This window comes from Lepus europaeus, chromosome 20 (genome assembly GCF_033115175.1).
Source record: "Lepus europaeus isolate LE1 chromosome 20, mLepTim1.pri, whole genome shotgun sequence".
Lineage (NCBI taxonomy): Eukaryota > Metazoa > Chordata > Mammalia > Lagomorpha > Leporidae > Lepus > Lepus europaeus.
In genome coordinates this window covers 67,734,001-67,756,553 of record NC_084846.1, presented here as the reverse complement: position 1 = coordinate 67,756,553, position 22,553 = coordinate 67,734,001, and the positions used below count along the sequence as shown (strand labels likewise).

The 22,553-nt window shown below is 52.0% G+C and overlaps 1 pseudogene; it reads right to left on the bottom strand.

Moving 5' to 3' along the window:
- Positions 1-15,341, bottom strand: part of LOC133749413 (ATPase GET3-like) — a 35,071-nt pseudogene extending 19,730 nt beyond the window's left edge.
- Positions 15,342-22,553: the final 7,212 nt, after the last annotated feature.

Here is a 22,553-nt window from a genome sequence, read left to right as displayed (position 1 = left end):
GGTTAGAGGTTACTCTGCTGGTCCTTATTTTTATAGGTTCTTTGTGCATTTGCTCCATACCAGTCTTTGTTCAGGGCCTGTTTTCTAATATTAATATACCATAGACTTAATATTCATGGTCTCTATAGCTCATGTAGAAAGTCAGCTAGCTCCTCTGTAGATGGCTTCTTCCAGAAATCAGGGAACCATCCAGCCTGCTGACCACCAACAGACAAACCTAATCATCTTCAACCTGGCTCTGATGCTCAAGCTGGTAATTCCTTGCTGGAGCTCACGCTATAAAATCAGCCTGTGAGTAATTAACATCCTAGATCAGAACTCGTGCAACTGCAGGACTAGTGTACAAGTTTAAGAATGGTCGCTCTTTCCAGTAACACCAGGCTAATGAAAGATATGTCTTAATTTGGATTTTAATCTTGATGAAAATATTTCCTGTTGGAAGCAAAGATCCACTCAGCCCTACAGGAGCAGGTGGGAGCCCAGAGGCAGAGGCTGGGAAGAGCTGGCTGACAGCGACTGAGGCGTAGCCGCAGGTCACGATTTCCCCCTTTCAGCATTTTATCTGGGCTCCCTTTACAAAGTTCTGTAAGCATCTTTATTTTTAGTGAGTAGTTTTGCAGAACTCGCTTGTGTTAATAACAAGGAAAAGAGAATTCATATAAATTATTCCTATTCTCAGTTCTTCAAATTTCATAATGGCTTGTTCAACACGAACGATTTCAGGAAAAATGCTCAATTATTGTGTCATGAGCGAAGTTGGAACTTGTGACTAATAGCAATTGATGTGAATGACTAAATGCAGCAGCTACTCCTCATTGGACACCAGGGGAAAGGCAGCGTCACTGATACGCTCGTATCCAGTGATTCTCCTCAAGGACCAAGTGCTGTGCAGGGCGTCTCCTTCCTGTGACTCCACTGACCCCCGGCTCAGAACCTGCACATCCCTGCTGTGACAGTAACCCGAGAATGCTCCCGCGCCCATGGGAGCCTGTGTCTGCCTCTCAGCCTCTCTCACTGGAGTGAGTGGAAGTGCTGCAGAGGGTCCCTTTGATTTGGTTATCAAAGTACACAGGCTGCTTAACCACCTTTTACATTTTAAAATCACCATGATGAAGGCTCCGAGCTTTGACCTTGATGGAAAATTGCTGCTGGCTTGGAGGGTGTCACCCCTCACCCTACCCACCATGGAGGGAAGCAGGAAGCACTTGGCATTTCCTAACAGACAGGTTTGGAGCTGCTTAGTAGCCTTCACCTCCAGTTGTTTCTCAAAGCTGTGGGAAAGGATGCATAGTGGAGTAAATTCTAACACACACCCCCCTCCCACTGCGGGGAAGATCTCTGAATTATAATGTCATAATTGTAACTTCCTGTCTTGTCAGTGTGTTTAACAAATGGATCAGACGCCTCTCCTGACCTCGCCCCGTAACATTTCCTGCTCTTCCATTTTCCTCCCAAGTAATAACATCGCAGAATCGCAGAAGCAGATGGAAAGCTGCCGAAGCCAAGGAGTCAGGAATCAGGAAGCTTAAGTGCAGATGTCCTTTCCTTGTCACACCGGAGCAGCGTCCAACAGGCCCAGTGGGGATTCTTCACCTGGGCTTGCTGGTGCTACTGTTTTGTATTTGGATAGATTCTAGATGCTATGAGGTTGTGCATTAGCCAGTGGAAGTTTCTGGTATGAAAATGACAACACCAGAGGGTATGGGTCTGTTGCCCTGTATGTGGTCTGTTGCCCGTGACACATTAGCGGCATTGTGTCTATCTAAGACCGCAATTCTGTTCTCACCCTCTTCATAAGAATACCCTTTCCTCGGCCATTGTGTTCACCGCACACTGGCAGGAGAGGCGTACGCTCTGGCCTCTTTGCAAATCATTCCCTGGCAGCAAATCCTCTCGCCCAAACGCGCCTGCTGTGCCCAGGCGGCAGGTCTGTCCTGCACAACCTCACAGCGGAAGCTTGGGTGCGTCTCACTCTGCCGCCAGTTTGGAGTCACTGAGCTGTGGTGACCTGAACACCTCGATTATGCACAAGGAACCCAGTGATCCTCATCCAAGCAGCCGCGAACTACTCTGCTTCCTCACTACCTAATACACCAATCACCAAACGAGCAAATCCACGAGGCTGGCAAAGGAAGGGAGCAGTGGGCAAACCAGACCTGAAGGGGCCTCCTGGTGAATGTCCTCTGCAGATACATCCATGTCTCTTTGCCAACCGCAAATCCGCTTCTCCCAGTGGAAAAACGGAAGTGGAAAGGCTCAACTCTTACCATTTCCATGGCAGCGTTACCGTTGGCCAGCATGCGCCTTGTCAGCCCATGTGTCAGAGCTGTGCTGTGAACGAGACACTCAGTGTGGGCTCCTATCTGCCCACCACCCTCCTACCTGCCAGCTGGGGGAGGGGCTCCTGATCACTCAGAAACCCTGTGGGTGACAGGAGGTCGTCGCAGTGTGACCTTGGCTTTCCACGGGAAGTCCGTCACAGTCAGACACGGCTTCTCTCCCTAGTGTCCGCTTTTTCATGGGACGTGACTGCTGGCTGCCCCGCATGTTGGCTGACTTGTGATGGTGGCTGTGGCAGGAGGAGCCTAGCTCCAGTTGCACCTGCTCCATTTGCCACTCCCTCCTCTGCTCTTTCCGGACACCTTGACTGCTTCCTTCTGCTTTCGTTTCCTCCCTTTCACGTGGCCACTCTCCTTTGCACTCAGGTCCTAACAAGCACCACGGTGCTTTCTGTTCACCCGACAAGATCTGCGGGAAGTATAGCTCAGCACCAGGTGGGCCGTGGGATTGGGGGCGGGGCGTGGAAGTCGCAGGGAAGGGCCAGGAGGAAGCTCCCCTAGGTTCATGCTGCTTAGGTCAGGGTGGCCAGGGGCATGCGTACTTTAGAAGTAAAACAAGGGGCCGGTGCTGTGGCACAGAGGGTTAAAGCCCTGACCTGCAATGCTGGCATCCTATATGAGCACTGGTTCTAGTCCCGGCTGCTCCTCTTCCAATCCAGCTCTCTGCTATGGCCTGGGAAAGCAGTAGAAGATGGTCCAAGTCCTTGGGCTCCTGCACCCGTGTGGGAGACCCGGAAGAAGCTCCTGGCTCCTGGCTTCAGATCAGCGCAGCTCTGGCCATGTGGCCAACTGGGGAGCAAACCATTGGATGGAAAACCTCTCTCTCTGTGTTTCTACCTCTCTCTGTAACTCTACCTTTCAAATAAATAAAATAAAAGTCTTTTAAAAAGAAGTAAAACAAAAAGGGTGAATTAGGACACGGAAGCCATGTTGGAATTCTCTGCTGTGATGGGTGCTCTGGGTGGGCACAAAGCTTCTGTGTGCCGAGGGCATCTTCGAGCTGAGCCCGTGTGGAGAGACAGGATCTCCTCAGCTAAGACGGATGTGGCCACCGGAAGGAAGCCCTGCAGGACCCAGTGCAGCCACTCAGGACAGAGAAGTGTGAGGTGTGAGGAGGCGTGGCTGGGGCAGGACGTGCAGGGGCATCCAGTGGGATCCAGAGGCTTCTTTCTGGTTCAGTGAGGAGGCTTCAGGGTTTGGAGGAGGGGCATGGTGATCTGTGTTCTCTTGAGAGGAAGACACACCACTCCGGTTTAATGTTGGGAACTCCGTCAAATAGAATTACGGAGCATGCTGTATCCTGTTTAAGAGTAGGGGCATACCGAGCTGATGCCACACCCCTTTTCCTTCTGTTTCCACTGTAACTGCCTGCCCCGTGTGCTGTCTGGAGCCTCCTGTCTGGTTCTGTGCAAAGGACGTCATCACAGGCCCAGAGAGAAACCACAAAGAATGGTGTGAAAGCCAGAGGTAACCCCACATGGGAATGGTGTGGAGGCGACGCTGACTTGTGGACAACAGTGGCCATGGACAGAAGGGAGGGGTCCCAAGACAGTCCGTGAGCAGAGCTGAGAAGACTCCACTGATCAGTCTGTTTAGAGGTGGCTCGTGGGAGAAAACACGCAGGTAGAGAGAATTCCAGTGCAGACAGGGAAGACTAAGGCAGGCGTCGTACTGAAATGCGGTCCCACCCAACTGTGCTATCTAATGTCTTCAGGCTGCATTTACTTATAGAACAGAAACGTTCATTTATTTTCTAACAAGTCACATTTAAATGTTGATGTTGTATAGGTGGAGTTTTCACTAAAGTAATGGTGTCCAGTCCACCATGGGATCTCTGCACATGATAAAAGAATGCTGAACGGGCGAGCTGTGGCTCAGCCGGGTAACACCCTGGCCTGAAGCGCCAGCATCCCATATGGGCGTTGTTCTGGTGCTGGCTGCTCCTCTTCTGATCCCACTCTCTGCTGTGGCCTGGGAAAGCCGTGGAAGATGCTCCAAGTCCTTGGGCTCCTGCACCCGTGTGGGAGACCCAGAGGAAGCTCCTGGCTCCTGGCTTCGGATCGACGCAGCTCTGGCCGTTGTGGCCAATTGGGGAGTGAACCAGTGATGGAAGACCTCTCTCTCTGTGTCTCTACCTCTCTCTGTAACTCTGTCTTCCAAATAAATAAAATAAATCTTTAAAAAAAAAGAATGCTGAACGAGAGTCCCCTTGGCAGAGAAGACTCACACGGGCAGGGCCCAGCGCCTCACCACGGAAGTCGGGTAACAGGTATTGCCTGTTTGTCCTGTCAGCTGACGTCTTTGGAAAGTTCCAGGTAGTGGGAGAGAGAGAAACAAAGGTGCAAAGCACAGTAAAACAGGGATTCTGACGTCTCACGGAGCAGGACGGAGAGTCACGGAGTCCGCAAAGCTGTCAATACGAGCAGCTACTCTAAGCCTTGTCAAGGAAGAACAAGGTTCTTCAAGGCCTGGAAGAGCAGAGGGTGCCTCCTGCTAGGCTCAAGGGTTGCATGGCTAAGGCAGGCAGGGGAGCAAGGAGGGGCAGCCTTGTCCCCTGTGTGCCTGGGCTGAGCAAGAGCATCGAGGGGACTCCAGCGACAACCCTTGTGGCCTTCCGACTTCGAGGAGTCCTAACTCACCGTCACCAGTTAGGGGTTGGGGCTGTGGGGAACCTGGGACAAGAGCATGGAGCCCCCACAGCTGGGGTTAGATCCCTTCCACAGAGAGCTCTGCCTCTCTTTCCTCTTCACTCTTTCTTCTCCTGCAACCCTGGTGAACACCCCCTCGAGCCTGGCAAGGCCGGCGCCGTGAGCTCCGACTGCCAGACTCTATGGCTGGGAACCATGTTTTGGTTATCTGTGAGTGATGCAGCTTGTGCTATTTTTGTATGTAGCCCAGACCAGTAAGACACAGACTGATAAAGTACTTGGCTAATACTGATGGAAAAAGAGGCAAGACACTGATGAATGGAATGTTCTAGATTTTGTTCACCAGAGCCACATCCTTAATGACCAAAGCCAACAGAGCTACATTGTTTGCAACACTTATTTACTAATTTGGAAGTCAGAGGAAGGAGGAAGTCAGAGAGAGGGAGGGAGAAAGAGAGAAAGAGTGAGAGAGAAAGAGAGAGAGAATCTCCAACCCACTGGTTCTCTCCCCAGCTCCCCAGATGACCACAATGGCCAGGGCTGGCCCAGGCCAAAGCCAGGACCCAGGAGCTTCATCTGGGTCTCCCACGTGGGTGTGGGAGTCCAAGCACTTGACCCATCCTCTGCTGCTTTCCCCGGGCCACCAGCAGGGAGCTGGGTCAGGAGCGGAGAACTGGTGCCCATATGGGATCCTGGCATCACAGGTGGCAGTTTACTCGCTGTGTCACACACCAGCCCTGAAAGTTACATTTTTTTTAAGATTGGAAATAGATAAAATGTAAAAAGATGACCGGATTACTGCTTGTGCCTGGATCTTGCAGTGAGCTGACAATGATTAAATGCATAATGATTAGAACAAGGACATCATGAATCAGATGACTTTATCTTTATTCCTCAAGATTTATTTTCTTGTTGTCATTTTAACAATTTCACCAGTTATTTAATTAAAACCAAGCATTCACACAATTTCTGCAGTCTTGTCAGTAGTGATCAAAAGAATTTCAAATACAGTATAAATACATTAAAGTGACAACAATGGGGGCAGGCGTTGTGGCCTAGCAGGTAAAGCCCTTGCCTGCAATGTTGGCATGCTTAATGGGTGCTGGTTGGAAACCTGGTTGCTGCACTTCCAATCCAGCTCTCTGCTAATGGCCTAGGAAAGTGGAAGATGGCCCAGGTGCTTGGGCCGCTGCACTGGTGTGGGAGACCCAGTTGAAGCTCCTGGCTCCTGGCTTGGGATCAGCCCAGTTCTTGCTGTTGCAGCCATTTGGGGGGTGGACCAGAGGATGGAAGTTCTCTCTCTCTCTATCGCTCTCTCTCTCTGTCTAACTCTGCCCTTTAAATAAATACATCAATAAAAAATGACAACAATTGGGATATAATTCCATTAAAATAAAATTAAAAAGAAAAGGAAAAAGTTAAAAATGTATACATGTTTTCCAATTTGTATTTTTTTCTGAAATATTCAAAACTATCTGTTAAAATTAGAAGGCAGGCTGCTGCTTGCCTAAGGGCTCCTTGCTCAAACACGCAAAGAAAACAACATGGAAATGGGGGTTGCACTGATGGAGCTTCTGCACCCCAGGCAGGGAAGGCAACGGCCCGGGAGAGACGGAAGGACCCAGAGGTGCTGCAGCATGGCCCGGGCTCCCCAGGGGGTCTCAGGCCGCACATGCTCCGGACATAGGTGCAGCCCTCCCCAGACCAGCAGGGCTGAGGACAGAGGAGTGGAGACTGTCACAGTGACGGGAGCAGGGCCACCAGAGGGTCCCTCCTGCCTGTCCTGGACTCCGTGTCGGCTGCCCATGTGCCTATGAGCAGGTGGAGCGCCTTGAGGACACCTCCCTTTTTACCTTAAAAGCCAAACAGCAAACACAAGTGTGAACCGGTATTCGTGTTCAAACAATACTTAAATGTTACTAAAATCTAGTGCTGCTCTGAGAACGCGACCTTATGAAAAGCTCCCAAGAGCAGCTCTCTTGTGTCCACATAGCTGCCAGGTGGGGGAGCAGGGTCTGGATTCGCGGAGGCGTGGGCCAAGCTCGCACCTGTCTGGGAGCTGCTGCAAGGCACACGTGACCAGTGGCCTCTGCCGTGGTGAGCACCAGTGCCCGGCTGTGATCCTACAGATGGGTGGGACCCACACGGTGGGGTGGACTCCACACATGGGGCAGGCCCCCCACGCTGCGGATTCAGCTCTCCCTGGACTCTTGCACTACCCATGCTCTCCCCGCACTCGGAGCTGGGGTCTCCTTTGGCATCACCAGCCGCACAACCCACTCCCTCCCTGGCCTTCATCTGCTGCCAGGGATGTGGAGAGAGAGCTCCTGGTCACACACGCAGACACAGGCAGAGGCCCCAAGCCCAGCATGGAGGGAGGCTGGAGACTCTTAGGGGCCCTGCGACTGACTGGGCAGTGCTGGCAGTGTCCAAGCATCAGCACGGGAGGCCAGGGTCTCACTGGGTGGGTGGGTGGGTGGGCTTGCAGGCTGCACTTGGATGCTCACTTGGGCCAGGGCCTGGTGTGGGAACCCACATAGTGGGGGAGCTGCAGGGAGGGGAGGAGGCAGGCCCCTGGCTCCCAGCACCATGGCCGCTACAGGGCAGCCCTGGAACCTCCTGGACACCCCCAGGACAGGGTTATATTTAGCTCAGTGCTTGCTTGAAATTCTCCAAATGTTTTTACTTTAAAAAGTGGTTTCACACAGAGGGCACACTTGTCCAGAGTACCCTAACGGAGAGATCCTGATTAAAGAAATACAGCTCAGGACCCTCAAAGGAGTGTGGTTGTGCAGATTTATGTAAATGCAATGCAAATCACCCTGCAAGTGAAGTGAGCAGAGGGTGAGAGCTTGTGCCCAGCTGCAACTCTCTCCTCTGTCCCCCGGAAGCCTCTTGGTGGAAAACAACACAAACCAGCTGAGAAGTGGGGCGAGACCCTGCCTGCTGCAAGCCCTTTGCAAACAATCAGGTTTGGGCCAACGCTGTGGGAGTAGGTTAATCCTCTGCCTGCAGTGCCAGCATCCTCTTCCGATCCAGCTCTCTGCTGGGGCCGGGGAAAGCAGTGGAAGATGGCCCAAGAGCTTGAGCCCCTGCACCGGCATGAGTGACCCGGAAGAAGCTCCTGGCTCCTAGCTTTGGACCGGCTCAGCTCCTGCCGTTGCTGCCATTTGGGGAGTGAGCCAGCAGATGGAAGACCTTTCTCTCTGTCTCTCCCTCTCCCTGTCTGTAACTCTACCTCTCAAATAAATAAATAAAATCTTTAAAAAAAAAAAGAAAATAATCAGGTTTGGGAGATGTAAGTGGTCACTGGACCACAGCAGCTCCCTGGTCGTCCTGAGCACCGGGCAACTCAGATCGTCCTTGATGGGAATCGGCCAGTCAGGGACCCTCAGGTCTGTGGGCTTAGCTCTAGGAAGCCGCACATGCATCTTGGAGTCCCCTCCTGCTGGATATTGGCCCCGCCCCTGCCGAGCCTCCCCCGGCACCCTCCGCTCGGCTCCCCGTGGCGCCCGTCTTGGGAAGGGGGCTCCCCAGGAGCGCGTCCGCTCTGCCCCACTCAGCCTTGCTCTCTGGGAGCATGGAGCTGGCCTCTGATGTGGGGGCGCTCCTTGGAGTCCTCAGTTCCCGGCTTCCAGCCGATGCTCGGACACTGCAGCCGTGAGAGCGGAAGCAGCCACTGGCCATTCTGGTCTTCCAGGCGTGCGGACGTCTGCAGGCGTGGTTGCATGCCTGTCTGTATGTGTGCCTGTATCTGAAAGTCAGAGGGACAGAGAGACTGGGATCATGTGTGCTGGTTCACTGCCCAGATGCCCATAGCAGCCAGGGCTGGGCCAGGCCAAAGCCAGGAGACAGGGACACCATTCCATCTCCCATGTGGGTAGCAGGCGTCCAACTATTTGCACTGCTATCCCTGTTGTCTTCCCAGGAGTATGAGCAGGAAGCTGATCAGAACTGGGGTAGCTGGGACTCAAACCGGCACTCTGATATCCCAAGCAGTGGATTAAGCCCCTGGGCCACAGTACTAGCCCGGCCCTGGTCATTCTTGATTACGCGTGTGTTTTTAGAAAGTTATGTCTTTCCCGCGTCCCTCATTTTCACCTCGCCGGGCCTCCTGGGCTGGAAGGCCTCCCAGCGCCGGCTCACATCTCAGCTGCCAGTGGCCGGGGCCTGTCAGGTGAAAATTTTCCCGTAGTGCAAGGAGAGGCCAGGCCCTGCCTGCAGGCTGCTTCTCACTTCCTGCCTTGGCACCGCCACTTTATGTTAGCTTCTTGGTTTCCCTACACTTTTTACAAGACATAAACTTTAAAAAGCATGGAGTAATAGAATGCTTTGTTTGCGGACCAATAGATCCCAGGTGGCTATCCCCACTCAAAGCTGTTCCTACCGGAGCCTCACGCCCCTATCTTCCAGGCAGCCCTGTTTTGCACACAAGCTCAGTGAACTGAAAAACCGGCCCGTTCTCCAGTAGCGGTTGTTTTTAGAAGCTATGCCCTTTCAGAAAATGACAAGTCAGATTTCCATTTCCAAGAACTGGAACTAAGAAGTATGGAAAGGTTTTGCCTCTCGGCAGCCGAGGCAAAGGACGAAGAACCATCACCGAAACCTGAGACAAGGTCAAGTCCAGCCCCAGGCGGGGTGGTGGCGTGGCTGAGTGCTGCCCTCCCTGCTGGGCCCCAGAGGCACCTGCTAGGATTTCTGCCTGCCTTGGTCTCCATTCAGCCTTGGCCAAAGAAAGAGGAATTAGTGCAGCAGGCGTTTCTCATCTCTGTCCCTCTCTCTCTGTGGTTTCAGCCTGGAATCTTCCCCCTGCCGCGCCCTCCAGCCCCAGCAGTGGGCATCGCCCCAGCTCTCCACCGGTAGACAGAGGTTCTCGATCTGCTCCCTGCCCCATGGCGGGAAAACCCCACCTTGTGCAGCCCCTGTCCGGCCACCATTGGCTCCTGCCGTCTGCTTCCTGCCAGTATCCTGAGTGCTGAGGGGTGGGGAGAGCAGGAGCTGCAGATGCAGGCTGTTGAAGTCGGGGTCCAACTTCCCAGGGAAAACAACCCCATGGAAGGGAGTCGCTGGTCCTGGCAGGCCACAGGGCATAGCGCCTGGGCACCCGTGAGTTGACCTGTTTGAAAGATCACTTTCACATCACACAGTCCCTTTCTGCAATGATCAGTCTAACTCGCTCCCTTGGCTCACAGACTTTTAAATCATAGACAACAGGCCTTCAAAACGTCCATGGAAAATCCATATTATGAAAAGACTGCATGCATTTCAAGAATTTTGTCACCAAAATAAACTCACTCTTACCATTTTGGGACACATTCTTTGGAGTCTTCTTTTAGCGACTTTCTTAGGTGAATCCCCTAGTCCCTTGGCATTCTTCACAGTCTGCATGATGCTCTGTGCCCACCCAGAGCTCAGCACCTTCCTGGGGCTGGAGTTTCTTTGCAAACCACACAGGAAATGTTCAAGCAGCATCCTGTGCCCAGGTACCCAGGTGAGTCCCGCCCTCCATACACAGGGCGAGAGGCATGGCGAGCTGTTGGCAGTGGAGACACTGTGTTAGCTGTCAGCTGTGTCTCTCTGTTGCACAGACCCTTGGGCCTTGTCATCCACCTCCGGCTTAATAACATTTCCCAGCACTTGTGGGCACTCACAAGGTTCTCCACAGTCTTTTCACAACCATCAGTAACCTGGGATTTCCTGTGACGTGAATGCAGAGTGCATTGCTTCTCCAGAGATGATCATGAACAATGGATTCTGCCTTTCAGGTCACTGACCGCGCTCCCTTTGCTGTCTGAGACTGCTCTATGCTAGCAGCATTCTTCTTCCTGAAACTTTAAAATATGTTCTGCAGGAAACAGAAAGTCAACCCAGCAACACTCTGGCTGTCAAACAATGGGCAGGGGCACAGTCGGCTCTTTGTGCTATAAAACAGATTTTATAACTTTATTATCTCTCACCAGCACCCAATGTGCGAGAAGGAGAAATGATGGCCAAACAGAAGAGAAGCTTGCATTTCTTTTTATAAAAAATGAACAAATTCACTTGTTCTCTGTTAAGCCAACTTCAGAACACGTCCCCCGAGGATAAAGGCAGTGAACCCGTCCGCGTGTATTTTACCATAATCATCGCAGAAAACTTGCAGAGAAGATGGGATCCTTACCGGCTTGGGAACGCGCAGCCATCGCCTTGTCCTGCCCACAGATTCACTGCCTCCACCTCGTCCCTGGCCTCCTGGCCTCTCTGTGCTGTCTGCGCTGGCGTCCTCTTCCTCCAAAGGGGCTTCTTTTTTATTTTATTTCCCTGAGTTAGCAAGATTCTAGGAAAAGATCGCCATCCTCTTTGACCCTTGAGTGATAATGAATGATTGTGCACTTCGAAAAGCATTGATGAAACGTTGCTAAAAGTATAATTCACTTCTCATCATGCTGCAGCTCCTCGGGCCTGAGGTGACGCCCAGAAAGAAGACATGAGGGTCTCTCTGATCTCCGGATCAGTCGAAGCTTCAGCCCTGGCCAGAAGCAAGATGCTGTTAAAATAAGATACAAGGGAATCCGCAAAACACACAAAGAGGATTGGAAAATGAGAAAGGTGACCAGAGGAACTCAACATCAGGTGGAAAAACACAGCATTAAACAGGTCTTATAGAACTGGAAAACAAACGAGGCATGCACACAGACACAACCTGGAGAGTGAAGAGGCACACACACACACACAACCTGGAGAGTGAAGAGGCACACACACACACAACCTGGAGAGTGAAGAGGCACACACACACACAACCTGGAGAGTGAAGAGGCACACACACACACACAACCTGGAGAGTGAAGAGGCACACACACACACACACAACCTGGAGAGTGAAGAGGCACACACACACAACCTGGAGAGTGAAGAGGCACACACACACACAACCTGGAGAGTGAAGAGGCACACACACACACACAACCTGGAGAGTGAAGAGGCACACACACACAACCTGGAGAGTGAAGAGGCACACACACACAACCTGGAGAGTGAAGAGGCACACACACACACAACCTGGAGAGTGAAGAGGCACACACACACACAACCTGGAGAGTGAAGAGGCACACACACACACATAACCTGGAGAGTGAAGAGGCACACACACACAACCTGGAGAGTGAAGAGGCACACACACACACAACCTGGAGAGTGAAGAGGCACACACACAGACACACAACCTGGAGAGTGAAGAGGCACACACACACACAACCTGGAGAGTGAAGAGGCACACACACACACAACCTGGAGAGTGAAGAGGCACACACACAGACACAACCTGGAGAGTGAAGAGGCACACACACACACAACCTGGAGAGTGAAGAGGCACACACATACAACCTGGAGAGTGAAGAGGCACACACACACACAACCTGGAGAGTGGGGGTGGAGGCACAGCAAATTCAGGAATTTAACACATAAATAAAGAAGCGCTGGGGGCGGGGAGACAGGAACACAGTGAGAGGAAGAGTGTCCAGAGGCAGAGAGTATTCTCAGAGCTGAGATAAGCTGTGTACAGATGGACAAGAGCCGCGAAGTCCAGCACAAGCACACATGGAGGGCCACACCGGGAGTTCTGAGGAAGGAGAAACAAGGCAGAACTGCGTGTGCGAATCTAGCAGCATGCAGCTGCCTCGCCAGCACGGCTGTTATGCAGAGCAACGTGGCGTTTCCTCAGACAAATGTGAATGAACCATTTGTAGCAAACGTGCCAGCTCTCCCACTTCTGGGCACTAATGCCAGGGAGCAGGGATCAGATGTGGTCCACACACGCACAGTGAGTGTGATTCAGGGAGCAGTGGGCACCCCACGGAGCTCCAGTGCAGACCAGGGCACAGTGGCTGGTTCCAGCTCATCGAAAGGTGACAGCCCCAACTTCACACCAAGAGAGGCAGGATTGAGCTCTGTGATGTGTGCACACATGTGTGTGTTCATGTTACAGAACTTCCAAAAGTTTGTGGAAAATGCAAGTAAAAGCAAAGTTTATTTTGGTTGAAGAATTTCAAAATCCATCCAGAAAGTTCATGAGAGATGTACATTATGAAAGCTACACAGAGATTTCACAAAATTTGCGCCAATGTAAACTTATCTCGTAACTGTTTCTTCATGGAGTTTTGCATCCACTGCTTCACTCCCTAAATGGTCAAAAGTGCCGGGTCTAAGCCCAGCTGAAGCCGGGAGCCAAGAACGCCACCGTGGTCTCCAGCCTTGGTGGCAGGGGTCCAGCACTGGAGCCATCGTCTGCCTCCCCAGGTGCAGTAGCAGGACGCTGGCTTGGAAGTGTAGCTGGGACTCCAATGGCACTGGAATGTGGGATGGCAGAGTCACCTGCTGTGGCACGCAGTGGCACCTCGAGGTTCTCCTGCACGTGATGGTAAGCTGGAACGTGGCTTCTGCATCAGCATCCCGTGGCACTTAGGAAAGACCCAAGAAAGTGGCTGTGGAGGTGCAGGGAGGAGCTGGGACTCAAACAACAAAGGAAGGAGGCGAAGCAGAGGGAGCTCCCTGCTGGAATTCAGGCAGCCTGATTGACTCTGGAGATTAATCTTCATTACATTCAATTTCATTCTGGATTTAATTTTTAAAATAAATTAAGGACAGTTCAGTTGTTTTATAATTAAAACCATTTAATCCTTCTTTATGAAATTTTTATTCAAAATTTAAATGAGAAGTGAGCTTGCTTCTTCTCCCCACCCACTCGTGTCCTCAGTAAGAGCAAGAGAAAGGGGAATAGAACTCCTTTAAGTTGCTAGAGATGCAAATCCACCTAATACCCACCTACGTGAGATGGCCAATGTCATTACCAAGGAAGCTGGTTAGTAACTGGACCGTGGGGCTTCTGCCGTTCTGAGAAATGAGACTGTGAAGTCCTCGATGGCAGCGGGAGGGGGCGACCCGGCTGTTGTCGATAATCCAGCTCTTGGTTTCTCACTGAACCTGGAACAGCCGCTCTGCTGGGAGCCACTGCCCACGGGCGAGAGCAGCCTACGGATCTCACTCACAGCAAACAGCACTTCCCAGACGCCTCTCACTGCAGAGACGCCTGCAAGGGGGTGCAGGACTTTACAAGCACCTTTTTTTATTTTCACAGTTTCTGGTCACTTTATTGAGGAGGGGAGGCAGGAAGGGGTGGGGGACGAGTACAGCCCTCCAGCCCCGCCAGGGGCACAGGACCCCTCCCAGCCTTCTGCTGGCCCCAACACGTGGCTCTCCCCCTGCACTGTGGGGGAGGGGGTGGGCCTTGTGCAAACTCTGCCCCAGTGTCGGGGAGGATGGTGTGAAATGGCAGCAGCTATGGCTGGTGGTGTTGGGGGTGGAGGTGGGGTGGGAGGGGTCCGGGGTGCTCCTGGGCTCTGGGGGGCGTGTAGGGTTCCAGGAGGAGGGTGAGAAGGTGTTGACCTTGTCACCCCCCGCACCTCATGGGGTAACGGCGGCAGCTTCGCTACGTGGAAGTCTTCGTACAGGTCCCCCGTAGGGACCAGGTACCTGGCCTGGATCTTGCAGCGGGCCTCACGGCCTGCAGGGCTCCTCCAGGTCGGGAAGCAGAGCTGTGACGATGATGTTGTGCGTGTCGATCTTGCACTTGGCCAGCTCCTGGGTCAGCTGCTCCACCTTGTACAGGGACAGGAACTCGGCGATGCACACGCAGACAAAAGTGGTCTGCTCGGGGTCCTTGGACTGCTGGCTGACGGAGCCCATAACCGGCAGCGTCTCCTCCAGCTTGGAGGCAGCTGGTCGGCGTCCGTATCTCCCAGGCCCAGCACGCTGCACATCTGTGAGACGAAGGGGTTGATCTGGTGTTTGATCTGCATGAGCAGGCCCAGCCCCCGCTCCTCCATGGTGAGGAAGTTGAGTAGCCACAGTATGTGGCCCATGGGCACTGTGTCAGATCCACCATCGAGAAGTTCCTGCCCTTCACCAGCCTCCTGACCGCGGCGTCGCTCATGGCTTCGCTGACGCCCAGGAAGGCGCTCACGGCCTCTTGCATCATCTCTGCCCTCGGCATGTGGTCCTCCAGCTCTGCCACCCCGAGCCTGGGGTCCATCTCCATGGCAGAGGTTGTTGTAACCTTTGACCTTGGTAGGCACCATGCAGAACTTCTGGTCGAAGGCATTTGAGATGTTGGGGGGGGGGGGTCTGTGGAGATGATGAGAACACTCCCCCGCTCCTTGGACAGATGGACCTCCAGGCTCCAGCTGCAGGTGGTCTTGCCCACCCTGCCCTTGCCCCTGACGAAGATCCGCTTAAGGCAGCACTGCTCCCGCAGCTCCACATCAGGCGCAGCCTGAACTCCTCCGCCTCGGCCCCCCCACCTGGCCACCCCCACTGCCATCTTGGACAAGCATTTTCTAAAGATGCATTTATTTGTTTATTTATTTGAAGGTCAGTGCTAGAGAGAGAGAGAGACACAGAGAGAGAAGATCTTCCATCTGCTGGTTCCCTCCCCAGTTGGCCACAATGGCCAGGGCTGAACCAGCCAAAGCCAGGGCCCAGGAGTTTCATCCAGGTCTCTCATGTGGTTGGCAAGGGCTCAACCACTGGGCATCTTCTGCTGCTGTTCCTAGGCCTTTAGCGCTAGATGAGAAGGGGAGCCGCTGGGACTCAACCCGGCACCCATATGGCTTTACTCACTATGCCACTGACTGAGAGGCGATGGACATGGAAAAAGATGGGGCGCAGATAGGAGAAGAAACAGGGCCAAGGTGGGAGGAACGGGCGTTGGTCCTTCTGACCTCTCACACCTTGGCTTCTCCAGGTTCTCCTACCTTTCTTACAAAATCTTCCTAACAAGACACAACCCAGTGCATAGAATAAAAAGGCTCATCCGTGAGGCACAGGTGCTTTCGTACATGGTGCATATCATTTGTTTCTTATACATTGAGAAAGTTCATCTGGGTTTTTCTACCAAGTAGTACATCTGAGCATCAGTCATTTGACTGCATAGCCATGTGATGCTTAATGGAATATGTGATAGGTTAATTAGATAGTTATATTCAATTTGAAAATATTTGATATTTTCAACATGGCCTCTTAATGATATTGAATTATAGTGTTCTATAGTTAAGAAAAGATGTGTGCATTCTCTATACCAATGAAATTTCTTTTACAAAATTATAATGAACGTTTCTAAATTTATTTCTGCATTTTTAGGCTTAGCTTGATCAAATGCATTGTTCATGGCACTAATCAACGCTTTTTTTAAAACAGGAATCTATTGTATGCATAGTCTCACTCACAAGGTAAGTTCACAAAGAGAAGAAATCCGAGTGAGAAGACAAGTCCCTGTGAGGGAGGATGTGGTTCATGAGGAAGGCATTTTACAGCACGCCAGGGACATGCAGATCTGACACACGAGGACGAGGGAGATTATTTTAGACAGGCAAAGGCATGTGACGGGAAAACACAAATTTTGTTGGGGACGTGAATAGACTTAGACGGATTGGAGGAAGCCAACAGCATCAGGGAAAAATGAGGATGAAACGTGGCGTAGGCGGGCTCTTTTCTTCAAGACCAACCTCATCTGCTCCATCTGAGCACCTGTCTCTCTCTCTCTCTCTCTCTCTCTCCTCTATGTTAATTGACAGTATTTTAAAGAAAAAGAAGATTCTTAGAAAATATCGCATCCATAATAAGCACAATTAGAAGGACAGAAAGTTTCAGAGTAGGCACGTGCAGCCAACCCTGGAGGAGCCACAGATGTCACCACCAGCAGCGTCCGCCAGCACGCCTTCCCTTCCAGCATGTGGTGGTGCACACGGACACATCTGTCATGGTTCCCTTGACACACGCAGTTTTCTGTGTGCCTCGAGTTCTTCATCTTACACGTCATCTTCTGTATGTCTCATGGTCTTTGCGTTACACGTGGACACATGTGGTCTTCTGTGTGTCCTGTGTTCTTCATGATGCACATAGACATACACCATCTTCCATGTGTCCCGTGCTCTCCATGTTATACATAGACACATGGGGTCTCCTGTAGGTCATGTGTTCTCCATGTTACACATAGGCACACGTCATCTCCCATGTGTCCCATGCTCTTCATGTTACACATAGACACATGCAGTCTTCTGTAGGTCATGTGTTTTCCATGTTACACATAGACACATGTGGTCTCCTGTAGGTCATGTGTTCTCCATGTTATACATAGACACATGTGGTCTTCTGTAGGTCATGTGTTCTCCATGTTACACATAGACACATGCAGTCTTCTGTAGGTCATGTGTTTTCCATGTTACACTAACCGCATCTTCATGGGAGACATATCAGTTTGGGGAGGGGCTCCAGCTATCTGAGGATACTCTCGACGATCAGGCTTTCCTGTACAATACCAATACCCTGAGCCATCTTCTGCTGCTTTCCCAGGCACATGAGCAGAGAGCTGGATTGGAAGTGAAGCAGCAGGGACTCAGACCAGCACCAGTATAAGATGCCAGCACTGCAGGCCAGGACTTTTTTTTTTTGACAGGCAGAGTGGACAGTGAGAGAGACAGAGAGAAAGGTCTCCCTTTACCGTTGGTTCACCCTCCAATGGCCGCCACGGCCAGCACGCTGTGGCCAGCGCACAACACTGATCCGAAGCCGGGAGCCACGTGCTTCTCCTGGTCTCCCATGTGGGTGCAGGGCCCAAGCACTTGGGCCATCCTCCACTGCACTCCTGGGCCACAGCAGAGACAGGCCAGGGCTTTAACCTGCTGAGCCACAGTAGTAGTAGTCCTCTGGACATCTCTCTATTTGATCATTTAAATATCGCTGATGTACACATACTTAGGCTTACTGATTGCATTTTCTGATTGCATTTTCTTGCATGGCACTAATTACGTTGAAGTGTTGGAATTCTAGCTGGCACATGTGCGGTTCGGTGTGTGGGGGGGTGCAGATGCTTCCATGATAAAACATGTTTTTCAATTCTATGCTTTCCCATGTGTAAAACCCAATTGACACACGTTTGTGCGATTTTATTTTTGCTAATCCTTTCCAAACATCCTGCAGAGTCAGATAAGAAAAAAAAAAAAAAAACCTGACCAATTCTTTGCACTGTGGCTTACTCTGCCACAAGATCTGCATCAGATGATACATTCACTGTGACTGAGTGTAGCCGAGAGAGACCGGAACCTCTCCCACCAGTGATTTAAACAGCACAGCGCTTCCTTCTCTCTTACAGAGGAGCACAGAGGCCTGTAGGCAGCAGCAGGGGGTGCCTTTGCTCCTGAACCCCCATGGAGTCCGGGCTACTCCAGGGTCTCCAGTCTGGCACCCCTAGGACATGGTCCTCATCCATGAATCCACGACGTTCACGTTGCAAGCAGAGGAAGGAAACAGGAGAAGGCAGCACAAAGGTCATGAGCGAGGCAGCCCTTGTTGGAGGGGATGTTCCGGGACGCGCCCCTTCCCCTTTCCCTGATACACCACGACATAGGCACAGCAGCACCCCTGGCCGCACGTGCACCCGGAAAACAGAGGGAGGCCGGGTTCTCCTGCTCTCCCTGGCCTGTGAGCTTCCTCTGTAGCAGGCACAGTGCTGGCACCTGACAGCTCCCCTGTGGCTCGATGGTTCCTGGCCTTCGTACCTCCTCAACTCACACTGGCCACAGTGGTGTTTCTGCGTCCTGCTCTCTGCCTACGTGGGTAGCCTCTCTCTACCCCTCTGCCTAGGCCCATGCTCTCTTGCATCAAGTCACAAGGAGGCACCATTCCATGGAACGGCGTCTATTTCTTCCCTAAGAATAACCTCAATTTTTATTTCACTTCTGCGTTTGATTTTCAGTCCTTCATATTCTAAATATTGGATGCCCAGCAAACAACAGCAACGGACATCAGCTCCATGCAAAAAGCATGGGGCCAAAGGCATAATTAATGCCCAAAGTGAATAAAAACAGGTAAATAAATGGCTAAACTGGACTGCAGTGGCATCTCTCATTGATCCCACAAAGTATGAGCTCTGAAGGAATGTGGCCTCGCCTGTTTGTGTGAGGCCGATTCTCACGCTCTGTCCAGCACCTGGTGCAGAGCTATGCTTGGCAAGTTCCTGCTGTCCAGCGAGTGTTTTGCCTGCCTTTGGCTGTGCCTAACAATTTGGGGACACTTTCTCAACCTTATGTTGTGCTACCTTTCTAGAGATGTGTTTCTTTGGATAAAACTTACCTTAAATTGGTTGAAACTTTTTTCAAGTGTTTGTGCACACACACGTGTGGGGTCTTAGCAATTATACAATGATTATACAATGTGTTTGTAGTGATCTATACCTCCATTTGCTGAAATCCTGGGTTTTTAGGTGGGATTGACTGAGTCTGAGCTCTAGACTCAAAGAGGCGAGCGCCACAGGGCACCTGGTCCTCAGGCCAGAATCAGACAGAGAGGGTGACCGATTTGCCTTCTCCGTAAACTGCTGATTGATGACTTTCTTTTCTGAATGACGTGGTCCAGAGAAAACACCACTCATGGTCTCTCATGGTCTTCCCCAGTCTCTCTTCCTTCTGGAAGCTGGACCTCGCAGGTAGCCTGTATGTCCTGTGTTTTTTCTCTGGGATGTTTGGTTGTATTACCTCTGGATGGATTTGCAAAGATGAGGGTCGTGAACAAAGCACTTGAGAATGAGCTCACGAGAGCTCCTTCTGTAGCAGAGAATGGCTTCCTTCTGACCTGGGATGTCACAGACGTCCCTGGAGTATCTAAGATCAGGAGGGAAGTATGGACTCTATGCTGTGGACGGGGTAGGCTTGGTTCTGTGTCCTGGCTTTATTCTCGCTGCAGATCCTGGGTTTCACAGGTGTTAATTTTTGGGTGTGTGGTCAGTTTTCATCTTTTGGTGATTATGGACTCACCAAATTGGAAATTTTCCAATTGGGCCAACTGGAAAAGCCTGCACCAAAGACTGCTTTTAGAAGCTCTTTTTCTTTTTCTTTTTCTTTAAAGAATTATTTTATTTATTTGAAAGACAGAGTTATAGAGAGAGGTAGAGCCAGAGAGAGAGAGAGAGAGAGGTCTTCTATTCCACTGGTTTACTCCCAGAATGACCGCAATGGCCAGAAGCCACGATCCAGGAGCTTCTGGGTCTCCCATGTGGGCACAGGGGCCCAATGACTTGGGCCATCTTCTACTGCTATCCCAGGCCATAGCAGAGAGCTGGATCAGAAGAGAAGCAGCCAGGACTAGAACCGGCGCCCGTATGGGATGCCAGCACTGCAGGTGGGGGCCTTAGCCGGCTGCACTTTAGTGCTGGTCCCTAGAAGCTGTTGTTCTTAGGCTGTCAGGGTGTCAGGTGTTTTCTCTGGACCACGTCACTCCAGAAAAGAAAGTCATCAATCAGCAGTTTATGGAGAAGGCAAATCGGTCACCCTCTCGGTCTGATTCTGGCCTGGGGACCAGGTGCCCTGTGGCGCTCTCCTCTTTGAGTCTAGAGCTCAGACTCAGTGAATCCCACCTAAAAACCCAAGATTTCAGCTGGAGGAGTCCAGGCCACGACACTGACTTGTCAACTCGGTGTTTTGTCACATGGACTTCACGTTGTAAGCTACAGGGTGTGCTGAGCACTTCCCAAAGGGGAACTCGCGTGGTCCTCAGGGCGGGGCTGGGACTTGGGGGAAGGAAGCGCCGCCCGGTCATCACCAACCCCAACATCGTCCGCCTGGCTCTGCGGCCTCTGTGTGCTTGGCCGCTGTGGTGCGCTTCATTCGCCACCTCAGCACCAGCTGTGGGCCCTTCCCGTGCGGCACCACTCGCATCCTTTGAGAAGCCGTGGGGCGGTCCGACCAGAGCGCCTCCCGCTTCAACCCATGAGTCCCTGCACCTAAAGTGATGGACGCTGCTGATCTCAATTTTGAAACAAAGTCAAACTCAAACAGTGTCTACGCTGTCTTAATGCAGGGCAAGTTCAACCCTGCAGTTTGTCTCGGACTCAACACTGCAGACATTCAGCTTTTGTGTGGAAAGCGGAATCCACTGAGACACCTTACTGGTTCTTTCCCAAAGGTTACAACTGATGAATTACATTTAAATGCACAGTTTGAAAACACACGGAAGGAAGGCAAGGCCGATATTTTATGTTAATGATCACACATTTGCATAAAGCAAACTTCAATTTGTCACCTCATTACCTTCTTTCTGATACAGAGGGCCTAGTATATTACTTTTAACACATCATTTATTCTATGCCTGTATGTTTATCTGGGTGTTTAAATATTTCTAGTATTTTGTGAGCGTCCAAGGTCCTTTAACATATCTCAATATGTTTAATATTTCAAGCAGAACTGAACCCGAAGCTGCTCATTATCTGACTTGTAAGTCACCAAGACTGCACGGCTGCCTTGACATCTACAGAGGCGTGGATTCGAGGCCCCTGCAGAGCCCAAGTCCCTCTCATGCCCTCCCACTCCTCAGCTATCCCAGCCCCGGCCATTGCACAACAAGTCCCTTGCTGGTCTGACAGCCGTGCGCGATGCCACCCTCCCAGGCCTCCGCTGTTCTGTCAGTTGGGTCTTCTTTCCAGCGCCCTCCAAGAGAAACTCTGCTGATGAGAGCTGTGCGGCCCCGGACGCTCTCCCTGCTGTGTGATTCCTGCAGCGCGTTATGCTCTCCCGCCATCCTCTTCCTCTCCTTTAGTTTTCAGGTGGCTTTGAGTTACCCAACAGGCTATTGTTCTTTTTAGTCAAAAATGAAATTTAGAGGAACAGAGGAGATAGGGCCACACCTGCACCCAGAGGAGGACGGGGTAGAGGGATTTGAGCCAGCGGCAGACTCCTGGGCAGAGCTCCAGGTGGAGCAACAGGAGCACAGCTGGGTCTCCAGGGCGGCCGGCACCACACAGAGCTCACCCTTGGCCTGAGACACGGGGAGGCCTGAGAGCCACGGGCAGTATTTCCCCGAGACCCAGCCGTCAGAGACAGCTTCCGAGTGTTCAGAACAGAGACCTGCACTGGGGGAAAAGCAAATCAGTAAACTCCAGGAGAACCACAGATTTTGAGCTGGACTTATGTGGAAAGAGGTGAAAAGCAAAAGCTTTGTTGGAATGAATCCACAGATGCTACGCAGGACAGGACACGCGCAGGAACCCCTCTCAGGGAGGATGCGCGGCCCTGGTGGTGACACCACGGTGAGTGTTCCACGCAGAGACTGTGGACAGGCCGGGAAGCAGGCTTCCTGGAGGGAGAGGACAGTGGCTCCACACAGAGACTGTGGACAGGCCGGGAAGCAGGTTTCCTGGGGGGAGAGGGAGGTGGTTCCACGCAGAGACTGTGGACAGGCTGGGAGCAGGTTTCCTGGAGGGAGAGGGAGGTGGTTCCACGCAGAGACTGTGGACAGGCCGGGAAGCAGGTTTCCTGGAGGGAGAGGGGGGTGGTTCCACGCAGAGACTGTGGACAGGCCGGGAAGCAGGTTTCCTGGAGGGAGAGGGAGGTGGTTCCACGCAGAGACTGTGGACAGGCGGGAAGCAGGTTTCCTGGAGGGAGAGGGGGGTGGTTCCACGCAGAGACTGTGGACAGGCCGGGAGCAGGTTTCCTGGAGGGAGAGGGAGGTGGCTCCACGCAGAGACTGTGGACAGGCCGGGAAG